At 35.4% G+C, this 16,549-nt stretch overlaps 1 protein-coding gene and 1 pseudogene across 4 annotated transcripts in view; one reads left to right on the forward strand and one right to left on the reverse strand.

Annotated features, from left to right (window-relative positions):
• Window positions 1-16,549, forward strand: part of ZFPM2 (zinc finger protein, FOG family member 2) — a 442,808-nt gene that overhangs the window by 21,743 nt on the left and 404,516 nt on the right. The window contains exon 2 of one of the 4 annotated variants that reach the window (XM_036995559.2): window positions 16,155-16,250. The exons of the other annotated variants lie outside the window; for them this stretch is intronic. The gene's annotated coding sequence lies outside the window, so the exon portion shown is untranslated. The remainder of the gene's footprint in view (window positions 1-16,154; window positions 16,251-16,549) is intronic. 4 annotated transcript variants of the gene reach the window in all.
• LOC140847973 (glutaredoxin-1 pseudogene) lies at window positions 1,141-12,740 on the reverse strand (annotated as a pseudogene).

The raw sequence follows: 16,549 nt of genomic DNA on the forward strand, positions 1-16,549 counted from the left end.
TTATTTATTTTCTAAACACAATAATAATATTTCAGTGCAAATTCTCATTTGAAGCTTTTTGGTTTTTCTCAGGGCAACTTTTTGCAGTATCCCATCTGATGTTACAAAGGAGATCTTAAGGTTAACCTCAGAACTTGAAAATTTAGTTTTTTTAAAAAAACTTATTTCCAGCAAATGTAAATCTAGGAAGAAAGGAAATGACCACCGATTGAGCACCTCTTATGTACGATGCACTCCACAAAGTGTTTTTCCCTAGAAAAATGGAAAGTGTCCTTGAGAAAGATGATGTGGTGTGAGACACACCTCTAGCCTTTTAGATAACTTTGAGAACAATCACTGAATTACTGGATCTTAGTCTGTTCTCATCTGTAAAATGGGGCAGTGTGATTCCACTGATGTTTATTAATCTAAAGGCTTGAAGCCCTATAGCTAATTTCAGTGTTGTCTTGCTAATGGATTTCAGCTCTGAGCAAATTCACTATGAATTCAGTGAGACTGAAGAATGACAATAGAATGTTCTTGGGGTAAAAGAGTTTATTACCCGCTTGTTCTCCCGGAGATAGGTTGAGCACTAGAACTACGCCTCCATCCAATAGCCTACAGGTCTGTAATCCTCTTTTATCTCTGCCGCCACGCAGAGCACTGGGCAGAGCTCTTTATATAGTGACTCAGTCAATAATAGTTTTTTGCCTACAGATGTGGAAGCAGTAGCCTAGCAGCAGACCAGTTACATTATCAACTAGTTTAGGTTCAGGTGAGGATCCTAGCCATAGGAATTTCAATTTTCCCCACAGGTGTTTTAAAGGCTCAAGAGAAGTTGGGCGGTAATTACTGATACCTGTGTAGAGCAACTGAAATACTTTATTTCCTTATGAGTCATGGGTTTGTCACACAGTAGGATGACATTTTGCTAATCCAATTTGATAAGAAATTCTAACAACTATATATGTCTGTCTTGCCAATGGGTTTCAGCCCCGGACAAGTTCACTGTGAATTCACTGAGACCAAAGAAATGACAGTGGACCGTTCTTGGGGTGAAAGGGTTATATCCACCTTTATTCCCATGGTGCCAGGTCAATCACCTGAATCCTGTCCACTCAAAGTGAGTCTGCATGCAGCAGGCCAGTCTCTGCCTCTGCCTCTCGGCCTCTGCAGCTGTCTCAGTCTCTGTCCTCGGCACTGCTACCACTCCAGTCTTGTCTCTGCTCTCCTGCAGCCTTGCACACCTGTGCCACCATGTCACACTGAGCACTGGGAAGAGCTCTTTATATAGAGTCAATAACAACGTATTGCCCACATGTGTGTAGTGAGTTAGCCAACCAGGGCCAGGTGAGAATCCTGGCCACAGGAACCTTCACTTTATCCAGAATATCTTTCACTAATTTTAAGAAGAGAAAGCCAAAATACCTTTCTTGATTTTAGAATTCATATTTTGATGTTCTTAAAATCAGAATATAGCTTGTTTTAAAATCAGTAAATCCATTTTATGTTGTAGTTGTTTTCTTTGGAAAAACTTAACTGATGTGTCTGCAAGTGTAGTTGTTTTCTTTGGAAAAACTTAACTGATGTGTCTGCAAGTGATGGAGACTGCTAATTAAGAAACTTTGTATTTTTTTCTACAATTTTGTTTATTCTCTTAACAAATATGTCTTGTGATCTTTCTCTGAGTCCTCTTGGCCCTGTTCTATGTAGGAAGGTCATTTGTGCCCTAGGAAGGTAAATTCTCTGTGCTAGAGTTTCCATTCTAGGGGTGGGCAACAGGCAAGAGAAAGAGTAACTCAGTGAGTGGATGCATAATATAATTCCAGATCAGGGAACCTGTAAGAGCAACGCCAAACAAGGTAATGTGACAAAGACTGTTTGGGGGCCCTTAAGTTAACTTTTAGACAAAAAATTCTTAAACATAGTGCTATTGATGAGCAGTAATAAAGTGAGTATCTCTCCTAGTAAAATTGTTGGGACCACCCTCATGGGGGAGGAGACAGATGTCTCCCACAGTTTGTACTCCATCCCATCCTGCACTGGCCCAGCTGAAAGATGGTCCATTTTTGAATGGTGTGGAGGCCAGGAAAAAATGTTGGGGACCATTAGGTTTTATTGAACAAACTGTTTAAGGAGAAATATGTCAGAAGTGGAGTTAGATTCTAGGGATAATGTAGTTACTAAGGCAGATACAGAACGTACCCTCATGAGGCTTTCATTCTAGGAGCAATACTCCATTCTACCTAAAATAATGCTAATTGTTTTCAGGAAATTCAGTCTAATGCCTTATGATTTTTCAGACATGTTATTTATTTACATGGTATTTACATGAATGTTTTGAACAAGTTGGGAATTATCTAATCACATTAATAATTATGTTATTCAGTTTTTTGGAAGTTTCTATTATAAAATATATGAATATATATAACATTAGCACAATTGATATGTTCTCATTATATACATATATATATTTAACTCAAGGAAAAACAATAGCATGGCTTTTATTTATGGCAGAAGACATGAATAAAGCATTAATTTGGTGTATTTTGCACTAATACTATTCCTTAAGGCCTTGAGAATAGAAAAGAAGTAGACAGATATCACTGTGTCATCTATGGGCACTTTATTAGAAATTAACCATTCACACTAGAGACTGCAGAAGGAGATTCACTTAGCCTTGCAATTTTAGAAGAACTTCACAGTAAGGGTTTTCATGGGGTGGGGGAGGAGAGAATCATAGAAAAGTGTTTCTCAAATTCAACTACTTTCACAGGCATATTGCAAGTTTTCTGTGATAATGTTTTAAATTTTTTACTTTTGTTCATGCCCTAAACAAATTAATGCACACTTGTTCAGGATTACCTGAATGACCATCCTACCTAACAGTGTGGCCACCTGATTGTAGCATCTGCCCTTGAACATCTGATCTCTGTGGCACCAAGTGAAGACCAACCATGTTTAATTTTTCAGATGGCGTTTCTCAGAATGGGTCCTCAGTGCCCTTCACAGAATTGTGGAATGTTTCCTATGAGATCTGTGAACTGTCAAGGTTAAGAACATTGGTTCAAAGCAGTGATTTTCAAGATAGATAGGATGGGATGCGGTGGGGATAGTGACTGAGGAGACACACGTAGTTTGAAAAGCCCATTCAAAATACTATTGATTTTATAATACAAGCTTGTATAAGGTCAAACTCAATGAAATAATTTTCAGGCAGAAGCAGAAAACCAACGATTTCCTCCTGGAGGGCTGGGGATAAACTTGTTTGAGAAACAGTGGCCAAGAGGGAGAGGAGTCTTAGCACACAGAGAGTAGTTAGTAAGAAACATGTACCAAAGAGAGAGAACATCTTTTGGGTCATTGAGTGAATCCTAAGCCATAACGTGTTAAGGTCTTCTGGAACCCAAAAGGCCAATCCAGAAGAAAGCCAAGACATCCATCAACCTTCTTGGACCTGTGGTTTGGGGCAAATTAGTCCACTTTTAATACTGAGTCAGAAGAAAAAAATGCTGCTTTTGCCAACTCCCCTCAGCCCCCTCCTTTTTTTTGGTTAACATATTTCAGGATTTTAAGCAAACGGTTGCTGTATCTGGGTAAAGATTGCCCCAGATCCACCCACCAGGAAGCGCTGTCGTCATTTACCATGCCATCCAGCTCTCAGGGGGGATATCAGCTGGGGTCCGCTCTGTAATTATTGTAGAATTCTAATTTACTCTAGCTGCCCCAACAGCGCTCCACTGCCATGCATATTTATTAGGTCAGTGCATCTACCTCTACAGTCTTACTTACAAAGACCTGAGGTAGTGTTCTGGCTTCCGTGAGCTGTGGCAAATAATCTTGAATCTTGTTTGCATCACTGGTGGCTGTGATAGCAACAAATTCCTAAAACCTTTGTTTGAAGGGCAATTGGCTGAGGAGCACTTGAGTCCTACTGCAGGTGGGCTTAGTGAACATAATCACCTTCCTGGGCTGGGTTTTGCTGTTCACACACTCTTGAGCCATGGTGACAGGCTGCTGCCTCTGGGGGGAAATCCTCAATTGCAGGTATTTCTCAGGGTGTAAACCCTAAAAAAATACATAAATGTAAATATAAATAAATATATATATTTATTCCTTTTGAATGGATATTTGTGACTGATTAGATTAAGTGGTAACTCTAGGAAATTTTGTTGTTAACTGCTATAGGAGTAGTGGCTGTGAAATTTTTAGGTGTAAAGCCATGTTAACTCTACTTGAAAACCAATTGAATTCCATTTTGTGTAATACATATCACTACTTAATGTAAGTGGACATGTGTGACCCCAGAACCTTATAGAGCTCCTTGGGACCATGAGGCATTGGGAACATTCTGAAATACTGCAAGTTTGTACTCCAGGCAAGAGATTCATTAGGCTTTTGGGGGAAGAATTCCTTCATTGGTTGTGTATCTGGAGATGGCTCAGTAAAAGAGCCCAGAAATTTGCCAATGTCATTAAGTGTAAACGTCTGCTCAGGGAGAACATGGGGCAAAAAGCCCTTAAAACTGTGGATAAGGATTTTATGCTTCTGAAGATTTCTAATAAGCATCTTCTCAGGTAGGAATAGATGGGTTGACAGTACTCTTTGAAGACATCTCCCACACTTAATAATGCCTTATGGCTCTGTTATCATGAATATGGAGATTATAAAGAAATCTGTTTCATATTTAAGTGATAAATTAACCTTTCTGCCACATATGTTGGTTATAATGGCAGAATCTCCTTTGAGTAAGTCAAGCTGATGGTCTGTGCTGAATCATTCATCCAGATTCAGGTTAAGAGGTGAGAGCAGATGTCACCCTATTCTCTTAGCAATTACCTAAGGATTAGGAAGCACAGTTGCTTCAGGAGAACTGGAAGAATCTGCTTCTAGAAGGAAGCACAATACTGATCACAGCTGGATAACTTGAGAAAAGAGAAAGGCTCCAAGCAGAATTCAAGAGAAATGAGACATTTAGATACTAATAATGGAGCATTAATATTTTTATTTGGACTTGCCTGTTTTACCCAAAGAAAATAAGCTGAATAAGAGACTCATGAGAAAAGACTGAAGAACGTCTTCATAATGTAAGTTTTTACTTTATATTTACTTCAAACTAACAACAAAAAAACCAAAAATCCCTAAAAACCTTCAAAACAAGCCAAAAAAAAAAAAAAAAGGATTTGCTTTCTCTTTATCAGTTGCAATTGTGTTGATTCCATTTAAAGAGAAAAAAATTTCAGACTCATTGTTATAAAGTATTATTTATTTTTCTGGGTATGAAAACTGAAACAGGAGTAATATATCTCTACATTTCTCAGTAATCTCTGTGAATGTCTCTCATGCCTAAACTGCTGGGTCTGGTACATGAACCCATAAAAATATATCACTGATCATCTGGAGATAGATGCACGTGCTGAAGGCAGATGGGGTCACATTTAATAGATATCTGCAAATCTGAATTGTTTTTGTTTAAATGTTTTAGTATGTCTCTTAATGGGAAACATGAATTAGCAGCATGAAGTTTCAAAACTCTGTGCAGGCTAGAATGCTGTCCTCCAACTGTTGGTGATATTTAATAACATACTGAATTTTGGTTAAAAAAGCCAACTGTATAATGTAATAAGTACAGGACAAGAAGAGTGAACCATGTATGCTGCTAAAATTACACAAGTGTTTCAGTTAATTATGAGTCTTCACTGGGAATTGCAGTCCAGAACCATTCTGCAGTGTCAGGCAAGTAACAAGGAGTCCTTCCTTCTGTGCTTTGTACTGGCCAGTCACATCTTGGGTAATACATTCAATGTCCATGTCCTCCTTAAAACTCAAGTGTGTCTGGAGGATTTTAACAACCAGGCAATAGCTGAAGGAATTGGCAATGTTTAATAGGAAAAGAAAAGTACAGGTTTCATACAAGAGCTATATTCAGATACCTGAGGAACTCATGTAGAAAAGGAATTAGCTTTATTTGTAGCTCAGAAGAAGTAATTTCAAAAGACATTCTGGGTCTGCATCCTACCTACTGAGGACAAATTGGAGCTCAGCATCAGTAGAGCAGTTAGAACTGCTCAAAATGTGATAGGCTTCCTTGTAGTGTAGAGAGCCACTTGGCACTGGAAGGAAGCAAGTACAGATTGCTCTGGATGAACACTTGCTAGATTTATTTAATCCTTGGAAGGTAGGGGGTGATGTGGTTTAAGGAGTTAAGGGTCAAAATGGGTAGATTCGTTGGCAATTTCATATTCTAGATGGACTTTAGAGTGTTTTTAGTCTCTCAGGTCATTCTAGAAGGACTAATTGGTAACTATCAAGTCCTCGTCATTTTTATTCTATCAGTAACAATCAGCTTTCCTGGAGGCTAAGGCAGCTCAGGTGTCAGGACCCTGCCTAGCTGAAAACCTTTCTAAAGCTTTGGGAGGGGCTCAAGCAGTGTGGTAAAGTGCATGGATTTTTCAAGACTAAGATGTTTTAAATTTGCTTGATTAATACTGCTAATTCTTTCCTCTTTAACTTTCCCTCTGTCACACTTTGGAATGGCTACAGGCATTATTGGGATCATGGTAGGTAGGGGAAATTGAGCTGGAAAATTAATTGCCTTATTTTTAACATTTGCAATTTACTGAGATTTCTCTTTCTAAATAATTTTTACTTTTTACACATACTTCGTATTTGTAATTTTGTATTCTCTTACAGAGGATACCCCAGTTGTTTAAGCTTGAGATCTGGCAACTCCTGTATCTCTCTTTGCCCCTTTTATATGTGGCATGATTCTAAGTGCCACATATAGAAAGATGCATAAGCCACTGCCCTTTATATCAAGTTATGCACAACATAATGGGGGAATCTGATCAATTTCATTATGAGTTCAACTATCTCCTTGAAGAAATATTAATACCAATATAAAATACAATATCTTTACAACTTCACATGCATGGACATTTATATTCTTGAATAAGAAATGATTAGTTTAAACAATAAGAACATTAGACCAACCAGTGATTATGATCCCTCAAGTGTAGGAAAATCATTTTACTGATTTATAATGTAATATGTGAGTATATTATTTCCATGGCAAAGGTAAAAGTGTTGTGTTACTGTGTACATCTTATTGATTTGGAAACTAATGTATGTGTGAAGATGTCAAAACATTTTTATGCTTTAGGGATAAAAATCACTTTGACATCAAATCAAGTGAAGCCAGCTGACAAGTTTTGAGGATCTCTATGAAAGACTTTTTCCTCTATCTTCATCAGTAATGATAGGTTACCAAACATACTCTCAGACAACCTGGATCTTTTTCTGTATCTTTTACAAACATCTCAGTGCTCTGCATCTTTTTTGCCAAAGCTCAATTTTATTCTTGTTTCCATCTTTTGAAGGCAGTTATGTTGATTATGATTCTGTACCAATATCTGCAGTATATTGGGGTTTTCTTTTAAAAGAATTTCTATAGTTTTGAAGATAACACAGAGACATGGCATGACTGTGGATTCCTATATACAGTAGCATCATGTCTTCTGTCAAGGAAACTCATACTTCCTAAAGGGTATGGAAGCTCCTCCTAGTGCTTGGCTAGCTAGCAGGTGATCTCGTATCTTCTACTGAACAGACTGGCTCAAGGGGAAAAAAAACACTGTCCAGCTTGTCCAAACACAACTGGTGTGCAAAAAAAATCAAATCAAATCCTGCTTCCTTTATGTGTTCTGTTGTGGAGATTGATGTAACAGAAAAACTGGAAATGCAAATGTGCTTTTATAACATTGTTAATAATCCTAGCATGAATTGTATATTTAAGTACACAGGCCTGTTTCTTAGTCTTGAATGGGATTTGGTGATTCCATCATTTTCTAGAAGGTACTATCATCTTTTGTTCACTTCTGTTTAAAAATCTTTTTTATTATGCCTATGTACAATATTTCTAAATACTCTGTTTCCTCTGATATTGGCACTTCATTTTTTTCAACAAATATTTGCTAAGTACTTGTGATGTACCTGAAGTCTAAATATTTGAATGATTTCTCTTAAAATTAAAATAACAAAGAAAGGAAAGACAGACATGAAATACTGTTATGAGATGGGTCTACTGATAGATAAGTGGGAAGATTCTGGACTTGGCAAACTTGCTTTAAGTGTTGCACATGGAACTAAATAGGGGAATACAATACATACTTATATCCCTCACTCAACATATCCTGTGGGAATCAGTGATAAGAATTATGGTTAAATATATGTGTGTATTACATATTACTTCTGGAAAAGGGAAGAAAACTTTTGAGAGCCCTCCTATGTGTTCGGGAGCTTGTTAGGCATTTGATGTACATTTAATTTGTTTACATTTTCATCTGTTATCCTATTCTATGGAGGACAGCTTAAAAACCCCATTTTTGAGATGCTAGGTATTGTTTTGGGTGACACTGCAATGGACAAAGCCAGTATTTAGCTGGGTTCAGGGGGGTTCTTTTTATAAATCTGTTTTATCATTGGAAAGAATTCTGCTGTAAAATGGAGGGCTCCAGTAGTGAATATGACAGAAAACTTCTGGAAGTGATGGATATATCTGTTACTTTGATTATGGTGATGGTTTCCACAGGCATATGCATATGTCCAAACTCATCAGATTGTATACAGTAAATATGTGTAGTCTTTTGTATATCAACTGTACATCAATAAAGCTGTTAAAAAATACATGCACAGGCATGACAGTAGACATTTTATTATAAAATCAGAAAAAAGTTACTTTAAAGAAAGGTATGATCACATAAGTGGTAATGCCTACTATAGATCTGACAAATACACTTATTATACGTTAGTTTCGAACCATGGTTCCTAACCTCACATGGTGTATTGTCTAAGGAGACTAGATGCAACTATACATGTAATACAGAATGAAATATCAGGGGAGGCATAGCATACGACTTTTAACAAAGAGCTATAGGGATTAAATCTGGGACCTTTTGTTCACTTATTTGAGAAAGTATGTTACTGGAATTTTTAGATAATGTAAAACCCCCTAGAAACCCTTAGGCAACAAATAGAAAACTTATTGAAAGCCTTTTACATACCTTTTTGATAAAGTGTTTAATCTAAGTGTGATTATTCTTTTAACATTAAAAATCCAATTTACTGATCATGAATCAAAAGCCTATATGGAACATAACATTTTTAGTCATTGGTGTCAATAAAAACCTTACTTCTTATAGTTTGTGAGCTTAATGTTGGTATAGTCTCCAAAGTTAGTTTAATACATTACTTTTATTATATAGCGTTAATAAGATTCATACATAAACCTTACTATGAAAAATATATGCATATTCAGGATGAGATGTTTGAAAACTCAGGCAAGGCAAGTTCAGAGTACTCTGTTTCTCCTGTCTGCAAGAGGTTATATTTCAAATATGGTGAGCAAAGGTTCTAACATTTAGTATTATATTGCAGGTATGGGAGAGAGTGAATGACATACAAAACAACCCCAAAGGTGGCAAGTGACATGCCTTTACTTCATTCAGTGACATGGCATATGTCAGAGTGCTCCGCCCTGTCACACAGTTAGTTTGAGCAATTTCCATTCCACTATATTCTCTTACAGTTTCTGTTTTATCCCCCGTCTGGTTATTCAAGTGTTTAAATTTCAAATTAGTAGCTTGTCTTTATCATTCATATTTGGATTGGGGAAACATATTACAGCCGTTGGACATGTTTACCATATTAAAAATAATAACAAAGAAAACAAAGATGATAAAGAAAAAAGAACAGTATACTAAAGGTTATGTTTAAATGGCAGGCTACCCTGATAAATTATCTAAATGCAGTGTTATTGGACTACCTTTCTAAAATACCCTTATTCAGTCTTAAGAACATTGAGAAGATGTGTGTACATGTAATATTTAAAGTGTTGAGAAGGGATCAACTGATAGGAATAAGTCCTACCTAGCAGTTCTTTCTTTCTGTATACATTCTGCTAGTCTTTTGCAACTCTCACAGGTCACATCATAGTGTGGATAGATGAATAATCATGTAGTAAGGGCCAGGGAAACAGTCAACAACAAAATACATTATTTATATCTATATAATGCTGAATATTCCCTGCATTAGGTTTTCATATGTTCTTTTTTTAATGAAGTTGTTTAAGAAGCCAAGATGTATAATCTACCATCTTGTGATTTGAATTGCTTTTTCAGGAATTAAGGGCAAGGGTTCTGTGTTATCTCCACAGTGTCTCATCAAGTGACGCACATCAGATTTTCATCCTGGCTAGCTGTGGTTAAAATGCTGATGTGTTTCTCTATGGCTTTTTCTATATAAGCAAAGTGAAATGAAAAATTGAGGCTATTGTTTATATTACTCAATTTTCCAAATACTTCAATATTTTCTGAAGAAGAAATATTTTGTATTCCATTTATGAAAAAAGTATATTAATGGTTAAAGTGTGCTGTGACTATGTGAAATCAGGGATTGGAATTTACTACTGATGTTTTTGCATTTTAACTTCTGTTCATTTCTTTTTGGGGGCCAGGTGATTAGGGATGCACACCAGTGAACCAATAAAGGTATGGGTAGATGATCCACATAATAGATAATCCATTTAAGAATAAAAAATCAGAATCTTTCTTTTAATTAGGTAAAAACATGACTATGATTTGGAATTTCATTTATAAGTTTGAAATCTGCAATTGATTAGTTTTATTTGCAAATGATTATGAGGTCGGTCAGCACACACTCTACTTGATCCTGTGTAGTGAGTTCTCATATGATCAGCATAGGTAATGGAAAATTTCCTTTCCTACTTAAAAAGCATTTTCAAAAGGTTGGTAAATATTTGTTTCTCAGGGATCCATTTATCTTCTTCCTTAGTTCCTAAAGAACTGTTACGGGGTTACAGAAAAAGATGATAAATGAGCCAAAGGAGTGTGGTTTTAAATTTTCCCACTACAAGGTTGTATTATTATTGAGTAGACATGCAAAGTCTTTGAACACATTAATATTAACTGATTAGGTACTGGATTTTTTTTTAATTCCAGAATTTTGAAATGAGAATAAATCAGTCATGGAGCTATTCTGGCTTTTATTTGTCTGTAGTTGGGTCCATATGAAAATATATTATAATGAGAGAAAAATAGCTAGAAGACATTCCTTTTCAAAGGAATGGCCTGGACTCCAGTTGCTCAATTCCATTCAGATCTGAGGGCCCCAGTAATGCAGTCTGTAATTGTGTACAAATCCTGTAACAAAGAAAGTGACAACAAAACCCATCTGCTCTTCATTATCCTTACGTAAAATATAAGGGTAAAACCTGGAATGAACTATGGTTCTGATTAATTGAACTTAACTGATGGTTATCCAGAAACTCTATTTTATTATAACCTTTATGAAATTCTAGTGGAGAGCTTATGTTCACTTCAACGTGAACACAATGAAACTTGTGATAATTTAAGACTTTTTAGAAACTGCATCATCATTCTAAATGATAAAGCTCATTACGTACATTGCTTGACTCCAGAGATGGAGATACAGAAGATGTAGAAGTCATTATTTGTGTACTGACTCCAATTGTTTACAAAAACAATATAAACAAAAAATAATGTACCTGACTAGCCTAGAACATTGGTGGTTTTTGTTTTCTATATTTTTATGTTTTTTTTTATATATATATGTAATACATGAAATAGTTATATATGTTTATGCAAATTATGTTTATGTGTATATATACACGTAATCATAGTATAGATATAATTTGTGTTTATAAGAGGAAGTATTTTCCATATTTCTACATGATCTTACTGGTTTTCATCTTGCACTTCTCTAATCTCTCAGTGGATTTTAACAATTTATCTAAAAGCATTCAGCTAGTATCCAAATTTTATAACCCTGTAATGACTAAATTAGTGTATATAGTCATTTCTAGATTTTTCCTAAAGGATACATTTCAAGCAGATGAGAGTATTAAAGGATTTATACTTTTTAGGAGGTTAGGGTGCAGAAAGAAGGAACAAAGAAAATTTTTTTGTAGCTTTGGCATAACACTTTTAGAGTTCCTAGGTCCTTAAGAAATTCTAGAATTTGTTGATTCTGGAATATCAACATAAGGTTTTGGGCAGACAGTGATATCATCAAACAGTAATTTGTGCAGTGGCTGAAGGCAGGTAGCCCATGTGGGAGTCTGTTAAAACAATTCAAGTGTGCAATAATGACTTCCTGGGTGGGTGTGGGTTTGAAACTGAAAGAAACATGGCAATCTAGTCCTCATTGGGAATTTATATTGAGTGTTGTGGACAAAAAGGAGACAGAATGTTCTAAAGTTTAGGAAATACTTGAGTAGTACAAATACTCGGGAGAAATAATCAGATAAGTAAACGGAAAACGGATAGATTACTGTAGATTGTATTTAGGAAGGCATTGTATTGACTGATCTTTGAACTAAAAGTTGAATATGGAAGGTTATTTATTGGTAGGAAGAAGCAAAGATGGCTTTCTCAAGGTATGAGGAGAGCAAAGAAAAAATGAGACAAATCCTAATTTCTTTGGGGCACTGAGCAAATGAACAAGTTCTCAACTTAATGAACGTTTTAGCCTATTAGCATACTGTTCAGTCATCCATCCATTCATTCATCTCTTTATTGTTGACTTTTGAGGGATACAAAGTTGAATGATATTTTTCCTGATGTAATAATCACTTTACTGCATTCTATCTTATTTCAGAGTTGTGAAACGTACATCAAATTTAACTAGAATATTTAAGTGCAAGCTCAGATTTGTACTTAAAGATCATGGCTCAGAATCTTTTCACTGGGATCTGGGCTGCTATGAAATTACTCCCACTATCTTTACATATTTTGTGATTAAATTTGGTTATGGGTAATATTGCTAATTAGAAATGTAAATCATGAAATCTAGATATTTCCTAAGAAAGATATATTTCTTTATTCCCCAAACCAAATATTTGTCTCCTTTAAAATACATATTCAAAATTATTTCTGTGAAAATGACTGGAGACCATTGTCCCTTTTGGATAAAATAACCCAGTTTCGTATGAAAGTAAGATTCAAGAGAAATAAATGAAGCTATTATAGAAATTTAGCCAAAATGGTTGCCATTTCCTTAGGATATGTCAGCCTCAGTATCCCCTTGAGAGCTGGTTAGGCATGCAAATTCCTGAATTTTACTCCAGTCTTACTGATTCAGAATCTTGAAGGATGGGGCCCATGAAACTGGTCCTTATGCATGCTGAAGTGAGAAAACCACAAATTCAGGTTGATTTTTTTTTTGAGGTTAATCTATTTATGGTGTCTACTCTCCTAAACTTCAGTGCATCTCAAGTTTGGGACCAAACCTTGGGGACACAATGGTTAGTGCTGTAGCTAATTTTGTGCATTGCTGGATGGTGTAAATGTTGCTTTCTGAAATGATATTTTAATTTTGTGCCCTTAGTAGAAGCGTAGTTTAATAACTTTTAAATACCTAACTAACATATACTTGCTTCTTTCATTATATGCTTTAAAATGTGCCTTTTCTACATAGTAACAATCTCAATTATAATTCATGTAATTACTAGGACATATTTTTTGTTAACCCCTTTCAGTGAATTTCATTAAAGATAATTGATGGTATTTATAATATTGGCAACACATGAGCCCACGTCATTTCACTCCTATGGAGGAACATGACTGTAATTTGTAAACAAGTTCAGGCAGCACTCCTTGTTTTGCATTTTGTTTTTCAGTTCTTTTGATGTGACTTTAAAAATCATCCAAACTTCTCATTTCACTGTATTTTTTTTCTCCCTTTCTTGTCCGTTTTGTTTTCTGGATATGCTCATACGCTTGAGCAGATGAGAATAAGAGTGAGGATTTTGCTCTCTAGTTGCCGTTTCTCAGACATTTTCCACAAATATTGACACAAAAAGCAGAGCCCAAATTATGATTAAGATTTAATCCTGCGCTGTTGCAGAATGCCTTTTTTGCTCATTGAAAAAGAAAAATCTTTAAATGTTCATGTTTAAACCCTATCTGTCTGTAGGCCTACCTACTTGCCTGCCTGCCTGCCTATTTATCTATTCCAGTCAGTTACAGTTAGGGTCACTCATACAGATTATTTCATTGTGGAGAACAACATTATATATCATGTAAAAAATATAAAACGTATTGCAGAATGTTTGAGCTAAATATACAACTTGGAAACATAATTTCCTTACTTGGGGTAAGTAAAGTAAGTATTAGTTGGTTTTACATTTAAGTCATATTATAATCTAAGCAAACATGTAAATCTTCAAACATTGTAGTTAATAATCTTTTCCCTTCCTAACTTTGTCCTTCCTTAGGCTCTTTTCTTGGACCACCAAAATTCTTCTCAAGTTCTTCCTAATTCTTCTGGTGGGACTCTGCCCTGTATCGTCCTACTGCATGGCGTGTGTGTCTCCCTCTTGTTCATAAATCCACTCTGGCTTTTGTTCTTATGTCACTTTAGTAGAGAGGCCTCCCCTCACCACCCCATATAGGATCATGCCTCCTTCCTTTGTCACTGGTTGTCACCTTAGTCTGATTTTTTTTCAAAGCACTTATCACCTGAAATAAGTATTCCAGGAAGGCAAGGACTTTTTGTTTGTTGGATCATTTTAAACAATCTATGCTTAGGGACCAGACTGGTCCCTGACACCAGAAATTATCTAGGATTAATTTTCTTTCTCCCTCTTTTGGAGTTTAAGTTCCTTTAGAGAAGGAACTCCATCTTATTTCTTGCTACATCTCCAGAGCTGAGTATAGTGCTAAACAGTAGTAACTGATCAAAAATAGTTGGTGGCTGGATAAATGTGTAAGTGGAAGAAGCAGAAACATATGTTAGTGGGTGAATGCATTTGCTTCTTGTCAGTATTCATAATTAAAGTCCTTCCTTCTTTCCTTAGGATGCCTGTGTTAGTTGTCTTCATTTTGCTCGTTAGGTGTTTATTTTAAAACTCTAAATGGACTGGAGTTTTTATTAAGTGATCAATTCTGAAAAATGTTTTCAGTTTCTAATATAAATTTCATTTGAACTTTTAATGTATTTTAAAGCATCAATAAGCTGTGGCTTAATTATGCAGGTGTCATGAAGAGTTGGGTTGTGACAGTAGTCCAATGAGTGTAATCACTCACTTCCTGGACCATTATTGTCCAGATGTAGTGGTACTTTAAGCAAACAAATCTGAAAAAGTAGAGCCCAGTGGAGAGCACTTAAGATAGGTTGTTTCAAGATTCAGCAAACCAGCTTATGATGCGAGATGCGAACTTTTTTGCACGAAGAAATGTGATTAAGCTATGTTAAGTGGAAATCTATACAAAACCAGTGAAATTGTTAAAATATTCAAATATGCCATATTGTAACAAGAAAACACTGCAATGCACTGAAATCAGCAGTGGAACAGCTGTGTTTTAAAGGACAGTACTTTGAATGTCACTTGACAATTTGCTTTCAATTAGAAGTAATTTACAGGAAGATGCCCACAAGCTAATCTTTACAGGATAATTAAGTTCCATTTTCTTTACTTTTAATTAAAAAGCAGAAAAGATTTAGCTGATCCATAAAAAATGTTCTGTTTAAACATTCATCAGACTTCACACTCTTTTTGTTATTTGTTGTAGCAGATGTTATCAAAAGTGCAGTCTGCTCTGTTTTAAACCCTGAGTACTTGGAAAGTGAAACATGAGTTGCAGTAAGCATGTACTGGTGAGGTGTGATCATTTAACATCTGTATGTTCAAAGGGAATATAACAGATACTGCTGTTCCTTTGCTTAATTGTGTTCCGTCTGATGCATTTAATTGTACTGCAAAACCACATATATCAAAATGAGAACCAGTGCAACTTTTGAATTCCAAACATTGTACATGGTAGCATGATTCTTATAAAAAAATGCTTCAAATGTCTTAAGATGTCTATTGATTCAGACTGACATTATTTTATAATCCTAATAATATAAAAGTTGACACAGTATTTTAACATGAAAAGTTATTCATTGAAAAGGTGGGAGCTTTAATGTGATGTTCTAAAGTAATTTAAAACTATTCTCTGTATTAGCACAGTTTTTTCAGCATCATTGTTGATTTTATTTGGCAAAATAAAATATGTTGCCAAGGACATTTGGAGTTTTTGGTTTTATAAATAATTATTGACCGGTGGTATTTTGTTTTGTTTTGTTTTTTCTAGCTGATGAGAGCTGAAGACAGATTTGTCATGCTTACTCTAGGCTAAAGAGTTTTACACCAAAAATTCTTCAGGCAACAACTCTAGTCCAGTACTATGGTATTTGTTTTTTTATTGTTTCTTATTTTTATTTTTGACTATTTAATCAGTCTGTTTTTGTGTTGGTAATATTTATGTTTCTTTGGGATCTAGAAGATTTCCATAATTTGAAAAAAAGTTTGGCCACTATAGAGCAGTATACATACATTTTTTTGGAACAGTAATCCATTCACTAAGCTTTTTGTGAAACAAGCTTGATTTTCAATTTTCTGATCAACAAGTACCTAAAATTTAAAGATGCTATTAAAGCTACCCATTTTTACTCTCTTTTATTTTCTTACTTTATTTTCCCCTCTTCA

The sequence above is a fragment of the Manis javanica genome, chromosome 2, assembly GCF_040802235.1.
Source record: "Manis javanica isolate MJ-LG chromosome 2, MJ_LKY, whole genome shotgun sequence".
In the NCBI taxonomy this organism is placed as follows: Eukaryota; Metazoa; Chordata; class Mammalia; order Pholidota; family Manidae; genus Manis; species Manis javanica.